Source organism: Periplaneta americana, unplaced genomic scaffold (assembly GCF_040183065.1).
Source record: "Periplaneta americana isolate PAMFEO1 unplaced genomic scaffold, P.americana_PAMFEO1_priV1 scaffold_21, whole genome shotgun sequence".
NCBI classification, from domain to species: domain Eukaryota; kingdom Metazoa; phylum Arthropoda; class Insecta; order Blattodea; family Blattidae; genus Periplaneta; species Periplaneta americana.
The window spans coordinates 4,048,163-4,067,500 of NW_027185502.1; the positions used below are offsets into that span (position 1 = coordinate 4,048,163).

Consider the following 19,338-nt stretch of genomic DNA (forward strand, 5'->3'; position numbering starts at 1 on the left):
ATTAATTGTTAAAATTTGTGCTGCCTATGACGTCGCAAGAAATATCAGAAGATGGCCAATGGTGATGTATGCACTACTGAATATTGCTGGAATAAACTCCCAAGTGATTTGTATCTTTAACAATCAGAAGGAAAACAGTGTCCACAGGAAGTACGTGAAGGAGTTGGCAATGGGATTAACAGATGATCACTTGAAACGTAGAGCTGCCTTTACAAATCTTCCACGTGAAGTACGAGAAAGAATACAAGAGTTTGCTGGAACATCTTTTCAACATGTTAAGGCTGATCAGTTTCAAGAGGGAACGAGAAAAAGGTGCTTTTTCTGCAAAAAGGACAGTAAAACAAATTACTTTTGTAAAATATGTAAGACATTTATATTTTTAAGTCATGCTCAGTTTTCATGCTCTGAATACAGTGCTTAAATGATCTTCTGTCTCAAACCAGTATTTAAATATTATTTTTACTTTTTTAAGGAAAACCATACACAATATTTCAATTGTTTGCTGATTTGAAAGGCTTTTGTTGATAAAATTCACATTATATTCACTTTTTTTTCAATCTTTTAAAATTAATTAAAATAGATGTTATATAACAACAAACTGCTTATTATTTTCAATTCACCCATTTCAGTATATTCTATGGATGCTGTCAAATTGCTAAAATATTAATAAATTGGTTGGAAGAGTCAGAAATAAAATTAAATACATATGGGTCTACCAGACTTGGCGCCAGCAGTGATGCTCTGAAAGAGGGCGCCACTACTGGAAGGTTAATAATCGGACATTTCTGTATAAGACAGTCTTGCGATGGTGACTAATAATTGCGAGCGAGAGCTCTTTTATGCCCGCTGCGCGCGCGGAGCTCTTTTACCTGTAAACATTGATAAAGGATGTACAGATCTTAGAACACAGCGCATCATGACGGAACGGAAGCGCTTAAAGCTTTCAAAGAAGAGTGTAAGATACAATATTTATGCTTCGAACATGGTGATGAAGTCCAGTGTTTGTTGTGTAAAAATAATATCATTTGCAAAAAAAGCAACATAAAATGGCATTATGAGACGCAACATGAAAAAAAAAATATATAGGCATTATTCAGGAGAAGAGTGAAATAAATTGATTTCGGAATTGACATCGAAGGTAAATTAATTTACATTTGGATCAGTAGATTGTATCTAGATTCCTTTTATTTCTTTATTTTAAATGGATTGTTGATGTTTTATTTGTTGCTTGTTTTTGGATATTTACTTTTATTAGAAATAATATTTTATCTTTGATTGCACTTTAACTTATACTATTACTAAGCTCAAAATACTAATTCACTTTTATTCCAATAACTGTTTTCAGGATTTTGAGCAAATATGAACTAAACATTTTGAAACTATTAGACCTAATTGCACCAAATTTTGTACAGATGATATTATTATAAATATGTTTATATAGTTTAAATTTCACAAATTTTGGCCGAAATTGTGGAAGTTTTAAAAGTCATACATATCCCCTTAAGTGATTGACCTCAAAAATTACGATGGCTCTCAATATCTTAATTCAATCAATTTGTTTTTTCGTCTTACGTGCATCTCACAAATCACTCTAAGGAAACTCATTACATAATCACGACTGGAGAGTAAGGACTACATTTTCACAATCACACAATCAATATACTCTATTTCAATCAATATTGCCATTATTATTTTTTCAACAAATACTCAAAAATACTTAGAGATCACACACGTCGAGCAGGTAGACCCTATTAGTTTCTCCTAACCAATGAAGTGAAGTATTTATATAATAAATAATTGCTTTTAACAATAATATGGCTTACATACAATTAACTTTTCCTATTTCTCTTTTTATTCCTAAAAAAACCCTTCCCTTTGCGATTTCTTTATATATGTACATGTATATTAAATAACTTAGTAATTAGCCCTATTACATAGCCAGAAATTTGGTAACGCAAGTTATTGTAATAATTGCTGCCTTTATTCGCTGCATGTGCATGTATATCCCTGTTGTCTACGTTACGACGCTACGTAGTGAATGCGCTATGCGCTCGTGATCAAGGTCGAGCTCTTCTACCATGATTGGGAGCTAATATCGTCTCATCCCTGGTATAAAACAACAATCAGAATTATGTAATTTAATATTTACTATAGTTGTAGGAGGTTTGTTACATTTTTCAGATAATGAGAATAGAATAATTATGGTTTTATTTTCGTTGATAGAAAGATAATTTGTCAAACCAATTTTTTATTAATTTAAGTCCATTATTTGAATTATTATATACCAGGTTTTTCCACCAAAAAGTAAAACTGTGTCATCTGCATAAGAATAATGAACACCATTGTATCATTGTAATGAATGATCGCTCCATATCGTATATATCTTCTACGTTTTGCTATTGCCCTTGTACTGCAATTTAGATTTAAAATGTTCATAAATACCTGTGATCTTCTGATGCTCTTTATAACATAGGCTACATTATAATGACGTGTAATATTGTGTTGATAAATGCCCTTTAAAACTTTCGAGCACAATAAGCCTATAGGCCTAGTAGACTATTGTTTCCACAAGCACAAGAACAATACGTCTCCTCCCATGTATACGTTTCCTACCTTTAGACAGAGTCATGCTTAACTAGATATATGTTACAGTTAGAAGTAAGAATATCGAGTGGCGATCGTGCCGCCATCTTTGAAACTTTTGAACCTATATCCGCCATGTATTAAGTGGTCAACAATTGGGCGTGGTTCCTATAGGATAATACGGAAAGTGACTGTATAGAATATGTTGCATCTTGAAAATCTTATTTTATATCGCATTAACCCATATATTCCAATTTACTACCATTTCTTTATTTTAACAGCTGTCAGAAAACCCATGTAGCAACAGTTTATTCCATATATATTACGTTAACATCGAAGCTTAAAGATGTGGATACAAGTGGGCGAGTGTATATAGTATGAGGCTGAAAGGGCTGTATATAACGTGTTGTATCTTGTAAATTTTATTTTATACTAGCCGTACCCGTGCGCTCCGCTGCACCTGTTAGAAATAAATATAAAGTAATTACATGATTAAAATAGGACGTTTGATCCAGGGAACAACTTTTACAACAGCGCAACATAATCTGCTTCGCTCATTACTCAATTTTTTTTGCATTGCATTTATTGCATATATATTTTATTCTATGTATTTTAACGCGATTCAATTGAGCATAGTTAAAATTTGAATTATAAAATAATGGATTGCTAAGCTAACGTATTATTACTGCATACTAAATCAATACACTCTCGTTGTTCGTTAATTCTCTGATATTAAAATGAGTGTACATAAATATTATTTTAAGAAACACAGAAAACGAATGTACAAAATAGCCTATCAAATTTTCTGTGCATAAGAAGCTATTTTAATCTTACCTGTCCTCGATTTACTCAGACATTACTGTAATAACATTATAGCATTATGTCCATCTAGAGAAACTACACTTTCCAATGGTGAAATAATAATTAATTATACAAATCGGTTAATTTAGCTTCTGATATGACTTCATACAAACACAGAAACATTCTCTGTAGGCTACGTTTAATAGCTTTCGATTGTTGATGTCCAAGGCCACTATTTCGATTGTTGTTGCCCAAGGCCCCTTATAAACGAAGTCATTTGTTCTTAATTCATTGCACCGTCTTAGATGGCGTTATTTTAATTTTAAAACTCATTTATCTCATTAAATATCAGTCCTATCAAAATTTTAAGAATAAAACTTATCGGAAATCATTTTTAAAGAAACTTTTATTATGTAACATTTTTCACAAAAATCAATAATAAGCGAGATATTTCGATTTATTTAATTCAGGCCCCCTTACAACCCCCCTTTTAAATAAACTATTTTGAATGCCATATAGCCTAAAATCTAAGTTACAACGAACTTAATTTATATTCTAATTTTCATATAAATCGGTTCAGCCATTATCGCGTGAAAAGGTAACAAACATACAGACAGACATACAAACAAAAATGTCAAAAATGCGATTTTCGGTTTCAGGGTGGTTAATTATATATGTTAACACCAATTATTTTTGGAAAAGCGAAAATTACCAGAAAAATTTCGCTTACAGATTTATTATTAGTGTAGATGAAACCCGTGTATTGCGAGACTTCTCACGTGTCTCTGGCTCCTACACTCTCTGGTCCAGCTGTCGTCTAGCATGGCTGATGTGGTATAGAACTCTAGGTCTATCTCCTTCTTCTTCCGGTCTCTTATGCTTACCAGTTCCTGGTAGGGTCCTGTGGATGGTAGCCAGTGCTGCAATCTGATATCATCTCTACGAAATATGTCTCTCTCATGAGCTCATATACAAGGCGGGATGGCGCTGCTTTTCCGACTCCTAGTATCCATTTCATAAACACAGTCTTGACTTTTTCTATTCTTATCATATCACCGATCTTGAGTTTTTACCAAATAATCTCTATTCCGTACGTTACAACTGGCGCTACTACCGTTTTGAATAGTGTCATCGATTGGTTATATTCGGAATGTTGTAGCCTATGAGGTTTTGATGGCTGCTGCTGCTCTTTCCTGAACGTGCATACCGAAAGATGTTGCTGTTGTCTGTAATGAAATTCCCAGGTATTTATATTTCCCTACAACTTGTAGCGGCTCGTCAAATAAGGTTATTCTGTCTTTGGACGCTATTTTTCCGCCCTTCCTGAATATCATTTGCACTGTCTTCTCTTTGTTCAGGCATCCAGGTCGTTTTCCTCTGCCCAGTTCTCTAGATTTTGTAGCGCCTTCTGCAAGTCCTCTTTTACTGCCGACCCTATCACCATGTCGTCTGCGTATAGAATCATTTCTGTACCACCAATAGGGATATCTTATGCGAAGTTTTACCGCTAGATGGCAGGAGCGTTCCATGCGGCGAACATGTTGTAGGGCTATGTTATGTCATATGCTACAGATGCTTACGTTTTCCCGCTTGTTGGTTTTCTGTGCGTGTCAAAATTATATTTACAATGATTTTGTATAACCTAGTAAATTTAATATAATTCAATATTTTCTTACCTCATAATTCCATTTCATTTACAATAAATAATAACGTAAACTTGTATAATATTGAGCGATTCCCCGAGATAGGTGGGGAAATCTGCAGTATGCAGAATATAGATACGAGTAAATTGAATGTCATGAACCTGAACGAGAACTCTGAGAACGAGGTGGACGAATAAAAAAATAGGAACTACCAGGATGTCGAAAGTGAATATTGCGCTCTTTAATCATTAGTACTTAAGAACCGTACGCTAAAAACAGGATATGCAACCACCAATATGCTTTTTGTTTAATAGGGAAGGGACTATCGGAATTGAATTCCTTGTATTTTTTTTTTTGTAGTTGCAGAAAGATCGAATGCAATTTTTAATAGGATGATATATAATATGATCGCAGCAGTATCACGATTAGTCGTGCGTTTTGTAGGTTAAGGACATGCAGTGTTGAATACTATGTAGGATGATTTTGAAAATTTGAAGTTAAAACATGGTTTTAATAATTAGGGTACAGTACATTAAAAACATTATTCACGAAATGGGTTTCACTAAGGATCGTTCTGGATAATAAACATCCCAGTTTATCGAGAGTTTACTGCGGGCGTAAACTTCGGAGACTCCTACAATTACTGCATATAATCTAAGCTAAGATAGCTCGCTGTCGAGGTTGCATATGTTTTTATTAATTTTTCTTTTTCCTCTTCCAAAATGAAACTGTAGTCAACAATTCCTTATTTGAAGTAGTTACTTTTATTTAATAGCTAGCACTTTCGAGGCGCAATTTTATTACTTATATTTTGTTAAGATTTAAAGCATATATTCAGAATATTTCAGGACCTGAATGAAGACAAAAAGAGTTCCCTGGTGTTTACATATAGGAACATAACAAAAATTTGCCATTTTTAGTTGTTTTTAAGAGTATTTAATATACTAATACACTACGTATATCCTCAATGTTTATATACCGAAAAACAAATGCACACGCAAAGCGCATCCCGCAAAGTACACGTGCGCTATCTGTTGGTGCTAGTTCAGGATATCCCTATAGTACCACCAAGAGCGCTGATATAGACGCCACAGTGTGTAATTTAGCGAGTCTAGCCGGCCAAAAATCATTTCTCGAAAACTAATCGCTCAATTTTCATACAATTTGGTATGTAACTTCAATTATTGAAGTAGATAAGTTTTCAATAATGAAAATGAATATAACAACTATTTTTACTGAAAATAAAATTGGTAATATTGTAAAAAAACGATTTGAGTGAAAAAATAAATTAATGTTCATAATGTGGAATGCGCTTAAAATTGAAAGCGTAAGACGAAGGAATATTGCTACATATCTTATTCGTTCAGACGTCAGATGCATCCCCATCAGAATCTGTATCCTCACTGCTAGTCTCTCCTTCGGCAGCACCGAGTAATAGAGACTCGGAGAAAACAGCAGCACTACTATTGAAATCGACAGTGATTTTCTCTTTTTAATTTCTTTAAGCTGATGAAAGAAATAAGTAGCCTGAGTAAAAGATCGGTATTTGTGTCTTTCTTGATGTTTTTCTTGCGAAGACTTCTCTGAAAAGTCTAATATAGCATTTGTTCCTCGTTTCCTGGGCTTCCTCAGATAGTTTGCCAGTAGGTATAATAGTGTCCTGTGACCTTTGTCCATGAGCCAAGAATCTGTAAAGGGTTATAGGCATATAATATTGTATAATATAATTCCCTTGTCTCCCTTGCATACATGAAGTGCCCGTTCATCTGTATTGCAAAACCTCAAGAAAAAGGTTTCTGATAGAGTCTAAACGACTTATTAAATTTCCATCTATTCCCGATATAAATGTGAAAGTGGAAACCTCCCTGAAAAATCTTCTTGCATCATTTTTATTGCGACTGCTTTGTTTTATCACGCCAACAAGTAGTCCCCTTTCCAGCCTGAACCTATCCTATCTTCAGTGTTTCGCAATAAATAAAACGGTGGATCTAAATTAACTGTTACAAGATTTTGAATTTCCCTTAATTATTTATATTGATTAATCAAAGCGAGATCCTTATTAGGTGACAATTGTTGGTCGTTCCTGCAAAATCAATTTTCACGTTTTTTTCTCGATTTTGTCGCACGTTGAAGTGATGCAAATAAAAGCTCTCTTACAATAATGGCCGCATCTCTTTTCCTAGAAGTTCTGAAACTCATATGGGCAGCAGAAAGCTTTTCTTCTGGTGATCTTTCTTTAAAAAGTGGACTAATTTTTTTTTCCGTTTTGATCTTTCGCTCAGGTCTCCGAAACGTTTACGTGGACGTCCCCGAATGCTTGTACGGGCAGACTCAAATTGGAATTGTTTTGTAGTAGATTTCAAAGTATTATATATTTTATTCTCAGACTTTGCATCTTGGTTCAAACATAGCACATTATATTTTAAGAAAATTTTCTCATTCATGCTGTATTTTTCCCACCGTAATCGAATTTTCGAGCATATAAATTTGATTAATTTTTTTATTGATTGTAAAATGTCTTCAGAGTAATCTTTGAGACCAAAATGTTCAATTATATTTGAGAATTTCACTTTTTTCTCGCTCTTGTTCCATACCTGGAAAACAGCTCTCCGGATTACGGAGCGCATGGTGTCTGAAAATAATTAATAGTTTTCTGTCTGCATCTGGTTGCAGAAAAAAATCACGACGTCTTGCTCAGAAAAGCATAATGAATATCTCCACAAAATTTTAGGGAGGTGATAGAGGGCTACACCTTTTAAAATTCAACTCAAAGTAATGTAATAAGGTAGAACTTCGACTCTCTGCACATGTTTATTCAGACACTTATTCTAGACAATAAGATAATAATTTTTAGCAAAAGAATTAGTTTATTTGTAAGTATATACCTTCTTATAATATATCCACACTGTATATTAAAGAAAAATATTATATTAACTTCCTCACTTTGCATCATCGAAATACAAACTGCGCGCCTGCCTCTGCAGCGTAAATGATCTTATCGCAGACATGCAACTTTCGCTCTGTTGTGAGGGTCCCCTAACAGATGTAAGCATCTGTCTACACTTGGATAGTATACTTTGGAGTGTTATAAACACGTCTATATAAGAATTTAGAATTAAAGATGGGGTGTGAAAATTGATTTTTGGCCGGCTAGCTGCTTGAAATTACACACTGTGGACGTGAACGGCACTCTATATTCTTACTTCTAGCTCGTTGGTTATACTACTGGTAGCTACTTGTGCAATATATCTGCAAAGGATTGGTTGGGAGAGGGGGTGTGTATTCCTTGCCTGCCTCTGCAACGTCACTTGGTAACAGGCATCGCGATGATATTTCTGCCGACGCACAGTGGTCTAAAATCCATATTTAGGAGGACAAATGGAGAAAAATGACATGTAAAAAAATGAAATTAAACCCTTAAATTATTTTTCCTATATAACACTGAATTGATAATCTTAATCAGCGGAGGTGGCTGCATAGCGAGATAAGAAGCCGGTAACATGCCACATTTCGCCACCCAGCATTCTTACTCAGCAAGCGCCGCGAGTCTGCAGTTTTCCTTGAGCTGTAACTCTGTTGTAAGTGGTCGATTCCATTCATATTTGGTATCAACATGTCAAGTAGTTCTTTAGGTATGTAACACTGTTTGTTTGTGTTACATTTAATGTTATTATAGCATGTCAAATTAGCATGAATGGACACGGGACAAAATATAAATATAACCATTGAGTGCAGAATTTGCTAAGAGAAAGAAAAAAAAACCCTTTGGTTCGACCAAAAATGATTTTTTTTCACTTCCTCCACTATTTTACCTCTATTTTAAATCTAGTCTTAAGCTGCGCAGATTTGCGGAAGTAATAATTTATGAGCACTATTCTTTCGAGGTGCAGTAGTGCAATTTTTCTCTGTTGCAATTATTTCAATATCTGTGAATTAATTCAATATATCGATGACTTCAAAGGTAGGTGAATTTGTTAAAATTGATAGGATTACATTATTTAAAACGTGCAGATGGTAATTATTAACCACTGATACTTCAGGAAGCAGCAATTTTTGATAAAATATAATACAACAATTAGGCTAATACTTAATGACTTATGAACGCAGGACAAAAAAGTCTTACGATTTCCATTCATAACTATTATTTTATTTTTTTATTTCTTCCTGTAACCACTACAGGTTGCCATTGACAAAGAGTACCAATACAATAAATAGAGTAAATGTCTTGAGGCTTAGTGATACATTGTTGTTAGAGTGAAAAATAACAATTTGAATTAGATTGAAACACATGATAATAAACGAAGTAACGTCAATTAAAGTCATGGTCCATATATATGATGTCTGAAAATAGCTATTGATCCTTTGAGTGCTGCAGTTGTTAGATTTCTTTAAATATCTTTATGCAGGCAAAAAAATTTACAGAAGTCGACTAGGAACCGGGGTATGGTCCCACGGGCTCCTATCATTAGTCCCGTGGTGACGATGGATTCCAGATGGTATTTGTCCTTATAAAAACTGATGGAAGGTTCATATATATACCTTTTTTCCTCTTGTACTTCTTCTGGCTGGTGTTCATGCGATTCGAATCTCACAGTAGGATCTATAATGTAACCTTCAAGAGAGGGGGGTTTAAATGCAATTATGTCGATTCTTCGATTACTGCCCTCACTGGGTATGCCGTGTACTTCTTCATATATTGAATAACCTTTGTTCTTCAAGGCAGTTACTATTGTAGATCTTGCTATAAGATGCCGCGTATTTCGTAGAAGTTCACCGTGTGGACAGACCCCCAGGAGATGGGCAAGGGTTTCAACCTCCCTGTCGCAACGTCGACAGAGGCTACTGCCCGAAGTCCTGCCAGGTACACTACGCACAGCTGATACGTTCGCATTCATCTTGATCGCTTCCCTCCACTCACTACAGGAAAGACCCTTATGATTCCGGATCGACTTATTGGCAGGGGTATATTGTTGGTATAAGAGCACGCTTTTGCCTTTATGTTTTTTCTGGCTCCAGTTCTCAAAAGCTTTTTCTCTTAATACTTGCCGTACCTTTCGCATATCTACAGTGTTGTATTTGTCTAAAATATTTGCTGATTCGTTGATACTGAGTGCTGTGAGACTGGAAGTAATTTCTTGGGATAATTGCCTTGTAGCATGTAGGAAGGAATTATTGGATTTAAGCAATATCTTACATGCATTTATATGCTGAACGAAATAAACCTAATCCCTTGAATTTTGTATCTGTATACACCATATCTGTAGGAAGGTCATTAGGCAGTTGCAGTATTACTTTCAGCACACCCCTTATCATAATATCTGCATCCACTATAAATTTATTAGAAATTTTTTTTGGAGGCACTGTCTGATATGGATATATTACACTAGGACATATTGAGGCGTTAATGATGTATTTTTGATCCGCTTGTAAGTATGGTGAAGAAATAAGCAATTCTAAATTGAAATAACAAGTTTCATCAAAATCCCAGGAAGTCAGAATCAGTGCGTTGATTTGACATGAAATGACTCAGTTTTCATATGGTAGGAATAAATATTTGTAAAGATTGAAATTCTTGAAGAACATTGTTACTGAGTCGAGTATAATTTTGTGTAGACGTAAATAAAGAGGAGAGGAGGCAGCGTGATCTGGAACAGATGCCTAAAAGGGAACGCACCAAGGACGAAAAAGATCGTCAGGATAAGCAAGATTTTGACAAAGAGAGGGGGGGGGGCAAAGCAAAACTATAGAATCCCCATATAACGGGGTTACGAGGGATACAATTTATCTCATAGTTTGACCGTGGTACAATACATTGGAATATGATTACTAGCCTATATTTTCGAGAGCGTGTTTCTTACAGTGTTACATCCACAACCGCAATGTTTCGGACCGAGTTGTATAGGGCTTGAACTGTAGGTCTAATACAAATTATAATAGGGCATAACTTAAAACAATCTCCCTCTTTTTCTCTCTCGTATAGAAACGCATACACATGAATAAAACTACGTAACAGTGCTAACAGGAACTTTTTATATGAAGTTTACCTTCCTGAAGATATCAGATGAAATGTAAACTCTAATTATTTTATTTAATCTCGTCTTTAGGTTTACTCATTATACCGGGATCACTTTTACTTTTTTCTGCATTGTTGTGCAGTATGTTATTCATATTTCTCCAAGTGGCGGCCTGAACACCTGCAGACATCTAACACATGAGTACAGGCTGTTACAAAAGAAACATTACACTGCTTCCATTTCTCAAATGAGGTACAGAAATTCTTATACTTACTGGCTTTTAAGGAACCCGGAGATTCATTGCCGCCCTCACATAAGCACGCCATTGGTCCCTATCCTGAGCAAGATTAATCCAGTCTCTATTATCATATCACACATCCCTCAAATCCAGTTTAATATTATCTTCCCATCTACGTCTCGGCCTCCCCAAAGGTCTTTTTCCCTCCGGCCTCCCAACTAACACTCTATATGCATTTCTGGATTCGCCCATACGTGCTACACGGCCTGCCCATCTCAAACGTCTGGATTTAATGATCCTAATTATGTCAGGTGAAGAATACAATGCGTGCAGTTCTGTGTTGTGTAACTTTCTCCATTCTCCTGTAACTTCATCCCTTTTAGCCCCAAATATTTTCCTAAGTACCTTATTCTCAAACACCCTTAACCTATGTTCCTCTCTCAAAGTGAGAGTCCAAGTTTCATAACCATAAAGAACAACCGGTAATATAACTGTTTTATAAATTCTAACTTTCAGATTTTTTGACAGCAGACTGGATGATAAAATCTTCTCAACCGAATAATAACAGGCATTTCCCTTATTTATTCTGTGTTTAATTTCCTCCCGAGTATCATTTATATTTGTTACTGTTGTTCCAAGATATTTGAACTTCGCCACCTCTTCAAAAGATAAATTTCCAATTTTTATATTTCCATTTCGTACAATATTTTCGTCACGAGACATAATCATATACTTTGTCTTTTCGGGATTTACTTCCAAACCTATCCCTTTACTTGCTTCAAGTAAAATTTCCGTGTTTTCCCTAATCGTTTGTGGATTTTCTCCTAACATATTCACGTCATCCGCATAAACAAGCAGCTGATGTAACCCGTTCAATTCCAAACCCTCTCTGTTATCCTGGACTTTCCTAATGGCATACTCTAGAGCAAAGTTAAAAAGTAAAGGTGATAGTGCATCTCCTTGCTTTAGCCCACAGTGATTTGGAAACGCATCCGACAGAAACTGACCTATACGAACTCTGCGGTACGTTTCACTGAGACACATTTTAGTTAATCGAACTAATTTCTTGGGAATACCAAATTCAATAAGAATATCATATAAAACTTCTCTTTTAACCCAGTCATATGCCTTTTTGAAATCTATGAATAACTGATCACTGTATCCTTATAATCCCATTTTTTCTCCATTATCTGTCGAATACAAAATATCTGGTCAATAGTTGATCTATTACGCCTAAAACCACACTGATGATCCCCAATAATTTCATCTACATATGGAGTTAATCTTCTCAAAAGGATATTCGACAAAATTTTGTACATCAACAAAAGTGATATTCCTCGAAAGTTACTACAGTTAGTCTTGTCCCCCTTCTTAAAGATATGTACGATTATGGACTCTTTCCATTGTTCTGGTACAATTTCCTTTTCCCTAATAGCAAGTACAAGCTTGTAAATTTCATTAGATAATGCGCTTCCACCCTCTTGTATTAATTCTGCAGGAATTTGATCGATACCTGGAGACTTATAATTTTTCAGATTTTCTATCGCAATTTCGACTTCAGGAAATGTGGGTTCGGGTATAAATGGCTCAGCAGTTTGTATTTAAATTTGGTCCCGATCATTTCTATTTGGCCTATGTATATTTAGTAGTTGAATAATAATAATAATAATAATAATAATAATAATAATAATAATAATAATAATAATAACACTTAATCGCAGTGTGATGTGACAATTACAAAGTGTCTGAAATTGGTATATATTATATTTCATGACCCAAAACGAAGTGTAAATCGCATTTATTGTATTTATTACCTTCTGTGAATGTAAACACAAGCTGAAGCCACGAGATTCACTTACACAGAAATTACAAACACAGTCAACACAGATCTCGTTGGCTATAGTTCGACCTTTTTTCACTAGGAACAGTGATCGCAATGGCTATTTTTCTTGAAAGTGTCGAGATCTCCCAAATATCGAGATCCCTCAAAATAACCCTGCTCATAATTTTCGCGTCATCACTTGTAACTTTTATAAGGTTAGTAGATTAAGGTTAAGGTAGACTACACAGGTCGTTTGTCACGTTTCAGACCACTCCGCCCTGGAGAGAAAGGTTGGGTGGCTTGGGCACGTGTACCAGAACCTACTGATATGAACTACTTAGTGCGTCCTAAATGGGAAAATGAGACACATTAGCACGGTAAGTGTGTCATGATTGGCAGCAATTCTGTTGTGTTAAATAGAATGGTTCTTATAAGAAATTCGGGAAAAATTCTGTGTTGTTTGAGTAAATGGAGATGAGTCTTAAAAATGAGTTTGGCGATAAATGAAAATTAAACTTGGAACCCTTATTGCAAATAATTTTCTACACAAATAAACACATCAACTGCTAGTATTCTTTTGATTATTGCATACTCACTTGTATAATTTAACTCGTGTGTTCATCTGGAGAACAAAATTTCATCTGCACAAAAAATTACTTATTCCCCTTTACCCAAACACCACGGAATTATGATTTTTAATTTCTCTTCACAATAATAGTTTAAATTGTGATTTACATTGTTTCACTTACACTAATGAAAGAGAATATCTATAATTTTGTAATTTCATATCAAAATTTTGCGATATTGCGTATTTTTTTACGTTGCATGTTATAATTCTGTGATTCCAAGGCGAATGTTGTCATATCAATTTTTAGCGAAAAAAATATTTTGTAATACGTTGTGCATCCTAAAGGTATCTTTATTGTGACAAAAGATGATATGCATATCTGTGGTATTTTTCTCTCTAACCTATTATTTTGTAACTGATTATTATGATTTTATACAGTCGTTCAAACCTTAAAAGCGTAGGTCCTGTAAAACTGCAATAAATGACTTATCACATTTTGTATTGAAGCCATAGATTCATCGCAAATGCTGTATGTTGTTGTCGAATGAAAATTAAAATTGATTTGCATCATTCTTTCTCTAGTTTGAGTTACGCCTTTCTTAGTAGGTACCCGTCGTGGAACACAAATCCACAATCCCAGATATCCGATATATGCAGAACCCATATGTATGTTTAACAATTTAAGTTGTATACCAGAGGTCTGCATCGGACGTTTTCGCTCGAGCGCCAAGTAGTTCATAGCATAATACGATAGGTAGCGCACATGCATGATGGGTAAAATTGTCACGAGCGATAAATTCTCGAACGGTATAAGCCGAGCGTTAGACATTCGTTCTTGTTACAGTGATGAACTGTGTAGTAACATCATAGATGTTTATCATTTCAAAACTTTGCAGTGATTAACTAACCTCTCCATAGTATAACTACAAAACTTGCTTTAAAATGTAATATAAATGTTGTAGGTAAAACTTTTTTTTTTTTTTTTTTTTTTTTTTTCCCACACAGTAGTGATTTTGTTTTTGCCACATCTGATAGATGTTATTGGATGTAAATGTAATCATTACAAACGGAGAACACAATCACGATAATGCAAGAACTGTATCAGTTTTCTAGTAATAATAATAATAATAATAATAATAATAATAATAATAATAATAATAATCTCTAATAATTAGTGTATCAATCTTTGCGTCTGTAATAGTTGTGCAGCATGATTATTCGTTTTATTATATTTTCTGTGACGTTATCTCTGTACTAATATTGTTATTAATCTACTGCTATAACAATAATATTTTGTAAAACGTTTCTACATTGTCGCAGTATATAAGCGGAACACTATGTATGGACCTATCATATTATATATGTGGTAAATCAAATATTGAATAATTATTAATTAGCAATAATAACTGTATATCGAAGTTTTTCATACTATTTTATTTATAACTTCATGTTCCTATTTTAGTACGTTCCATTGACTGTTCCATTAAACGTTTGTCATAAAGGCAGAAAATAAAGCCTTATTTTTACCGTGTGAGCAAAACATATGTGTATCTTATCTGTCACCTTCCATACAAGATAAGACATGTCGGTGAGATGACTTTGTACTGTGCTTCTATTTATTACGAGCGTATCACGACCGATCGTATCTCACTCGAGGGTGCGACACTCGACCGAGTTCAAGCGAGCGATTTAACTCCAATGCAGCACTCTGGTGTATACATTATTCAGTTACTACATTACAGTTTAGCAAATACCGTACACTGTTTTCAATATTTTCACCAATGCCGGCAAATTAATTTGTTATCTCAGTTTGCTAAAACTCGGTTAATAACATGGTCTGGGATAACACTCAACTCTGTGGTCACCATACCTTTTATCGTCTTAGATTTCTAAAACGTAAATTTTGTTTCAATTCACTTTGATCCTTAAAATTCTCATTTTGGAACCAACACCATCTGTTTGGTACTGCTCGAAAGAAGACGTCTTGGAAGAAAAACTGACTGTTCTTCATTATAGTAAAAGCACAGTCTAGGGCGCCTTTCAGAATAAGAAGGCATATAAGGAGGACCTAGTTCAGGCCGGTCTATCTCGACTAGGCAATAGCAGTGAAGGAGTGTTGCCTACTGTCTTCGCGCTACGAGTTGGCGCGGGGAGTAGGTAGGCGGGACGGGGGAAATTTACGCTAAACTCTGACCTGTAAACTTCGTCCACTTACTTGGCTACACGGCAACGGAGTCAGACATAAATGATTCCGCATCTTCGGTGCTGTCGCTATGACTATCATTATCACATTTTTCAAAATTTCTGGAGTATGATCTGTCCATGATAATCGTCTGTTTATGTTCCAGCCGTGTATATTAATTCGAATCTCCCAACAAAGCCATTAGCCCCACCGCCCCCATCCTGATGAACAACAATGAGTGTTCTGGACACATTTACGGTAAAACTCCCGTAACATTTTTATCGTGCCAGAACTTGGGAAACGTTAAATTGGTAGGCCTATCTATCCGCATTTCGTCCAGATATAAAATCGGTTTTTCCACTTTCCTAAGCTTTCTTATTTGCTTTAAATATCTTCACGTATTCTAATTTACAGTGTTTTCCTCAATTTTTTTTTTGCTGCACACTTCTTCCACTTGAAATCCTTTTTCTTCAGTATTCGTCTTAATTTTGTCTTTCATTTCAAATCAATTTTCTCTTGTAAAAGGTTAGACGTTTGTTGCAGCTTGGTACTATTTTTTTACTTGTTATTTAACGACACTGTAATAACTACTAGCTTCTTCAGTGTCGATTGAATTGATGATGGCGAGATGGTATTTGGCGAAATGAAACCAAGGATTCGCCATAGATTACCTGACATTCGCCTTCCGCTTGGGAAAACCTCGGAAAAACCCAACCAGGTAGTCAGCGCAAACGGGAATCGAACTCACTCCCGAGCACAACTGCAGATCAGCAGGAAAACGCGCTACCTCCTGAGCTACGCCGGTGGCCCTCTTTCTTTTTCAAATAAAAATTCTCAATTATATCTTTTTTGTCAATCTCCCGTCGAAGTCATCTACATTTTCGTTTCGGTAGTCTGGACGTTTACATTTTTTTCTCCCTCAGGTGTCGACAACGTACTTTCTTCTGTGCAGTCTTTCATTTCATTCCTTATACGCTGTATTGTTCTTGTGGATAGATTAGAGTACTTTTCTACCTTTGCTGTAGGTTTCGTAGAGGAATGCAAAGGCACTTTTGTTCTTTTTCTTCATCACAGAATTATTTTGCACTTCTAATAATATTCCTTTCTTCGCTATAGATTGTCAATCCAAGTTTCCTCTTTGTCGACATATTTACAATAAACAAAAAACTGCTATAAACCTAAATAACAGTATACAATAACATAAATTCTATTAACAATATTATTATCAACACTATTAACACGAAAAGCAAAAGATAACTTAAGCAATACAAGATTTGTAGTATACTGAAAACAATTGTCTTGTTGAAACTAATAAAACACTACAGTAAAAACCCCACTATTATTTTCACAAAGTCGCAAAGATTCATAGACACGTGTAGTAGATGTTTGTGAAACAGGAATATTGCAGTGAACAGCATGCGCGACTGTTTCCCCTCCGCCCCGTCTAAGTACTTCAGCCGCCTTCTCCTGGCGTGACAACAGTAGTTAAATTATCGCGAAGTCTCGCTGAAGCGTCGCGTATTAGTTTCGCGTATTTATGGCTAGGAATGAATTTTAAGCTGTGCCATTCGATAGAGCTACGAATTCTGAAATCAACTGTACAAGAATGGCAATTATATGTCAACTGGGTCGCGTGTTAACGCTTTAAGACTAAACAGAGATATCCAATCTACAATATACAACATATTTTGCTCAGAAGTCCCTCTCTGTAAATGAAGTATATTCTGTTTATTTTATAATTCAGACGTGAACTGTTTTCTCTTGTGTGATGTGTAACAATGTCTCTTGAAGGTATTGTATGTAGGGATGTGACAAACGGTTATTTTCTTGTAACTGTTATAACTGTCTCCGTTACTTTTGTTCAGTAGTTATAAATAACGGTTATAAGTAACGGTTACAATTTCCTGCCGGAGACAAAATAGCAGAAGTTATATTTAACGGTTAAATAACTAGCAGAGGCACAGAAGCAGTTAGTTATCCACGAACAAGTTATATTTGAATGTTAAATAACTTACACGGTTAAATAACTAGCACAGGCATAGAAGTAGTTAGTTATCCACGAACAAGTTATATTTGAATGTTAAATAACTAGCAGAGGCACAGAAGCAGTTACTTATCCACGAACAAGTTATATTTGAATGTTAAATAACTTATACGGTTAAATAACTAGCAGAGGCATAGAAGCAGTTAGTTACCCACGAACAAGTTACATTTGAATGTTAAATAACTTACACGGTTAAATAACTAGCACAGGCATAGAAGCAATTAGTTACCCACGAACAAGTTATATTTGAATGTTAAATAACTTATACGGTTAAATAACTAGCACAGGCATAGAAGCAGTTAGTTATCCACGAACAAGTTATATTTGAATGTTAAATAACTTATACGGTTAAATAACTAGCACAGGCATAGAAGCAGTTAGTTATCCACGAACAAGTTATATTTGAATGTTAAATAACTTATACGGTTAAATAACTAGCACAGGCATAGAAGCAGTTAGTTATCCACGAACAAGTTATATTTGAATGTTAAATAACTTATACGGTTAAATAACTAGCACAGGCATAGAAGCAGTTAGTTACCCATGAACAAGTTATATTTGAATGTTAAATAACTTATACGGTTAAATAACTAGCACAGGCATAGAAGCAGTTAGTTACCCTCGAACAAGTTATATTTGAATGTTAAATAACTTATACGGTTAAATAACTAGCACAGGCATAGAAGCAGTTAGTTACCCACGAACAAGTTATATTTGAATGTTAAATAACTTATACGGTTAAATAACTAGCAGAGGCATAGAAGCAGTTAGTTATCCACGAACAAGTTATATTTGAATGTTAAATAACTTATACGGTTAAATAACTAGCACAGGCATAGAAGCAGTTAGTTATCCACGAACAAGTTATATTTGAATGTTAAATAACTTATACGGTTAAATAACTAGCACAGGCATAGAAGCAGTTAGTTACCCACGAACAAGTTATATTTGAATGTTAAATAACTTATACGGTTAAATAACTAGCACAGGCATAGAAGCAGTTAGTTACCCACGAACAAGTTATATTTGAATGTTAAATAACTTATACGGTTAAATAACTAGCACAGGCATAGAAGCAGTTAGTTATTCACGAACAAGTTATATTTGAATGTTAAATAACTTATACGGTTAAATAACTAGCACAGGCATAGAAACAGTTAGTTATCCACGAACAAGTTATATTTGAATGTTAAATAACTTATACGGTAAAATAACTAGCACAGGCATTGAAGCAGTTAGTTATCCACGAACAAGTTATATTTGAATGTTAAATAACTTATACGGTTAAATAACTAGCACAGGCATAGAAGCAGTTAGTTACCCACGAACAAGTTATATTTGAATGTTAAATAACTTATACGGTTAAATAACTAGCACAGGCATAGAAGCAGTTAGTTATCCACGAACAAGTTATATTTGAATGTTAAATAACTTATACGGTTA

The 19,338-nt window shown here is 34.8% G+C and overlaps 1 protein-coding gene across 2 annotated transcripts in view; it reads left to right on the top strand.

Annotated features, from left to right (window-relative positions):
* Positions 1-14,619, top strand: part of LOC138693803 (uncharacterized) — a 109,019-nt gene extending 94,400 nt beyond the window's left edge. For both annotated transcript variants that reach the window (XM_069817601.1, XM_069817602.1), the window contains exon 9: positions 13,369-14,619. The gene's annotated coding sequence lies outside the window, so the exon portion shown is untranslated. The remainder of the gene's footprint in view (positions 1-13,368) is intronic.
* The last annotated feature ends 4,719 nt before the right edge of the window (positions 14,620-19,338 follow it).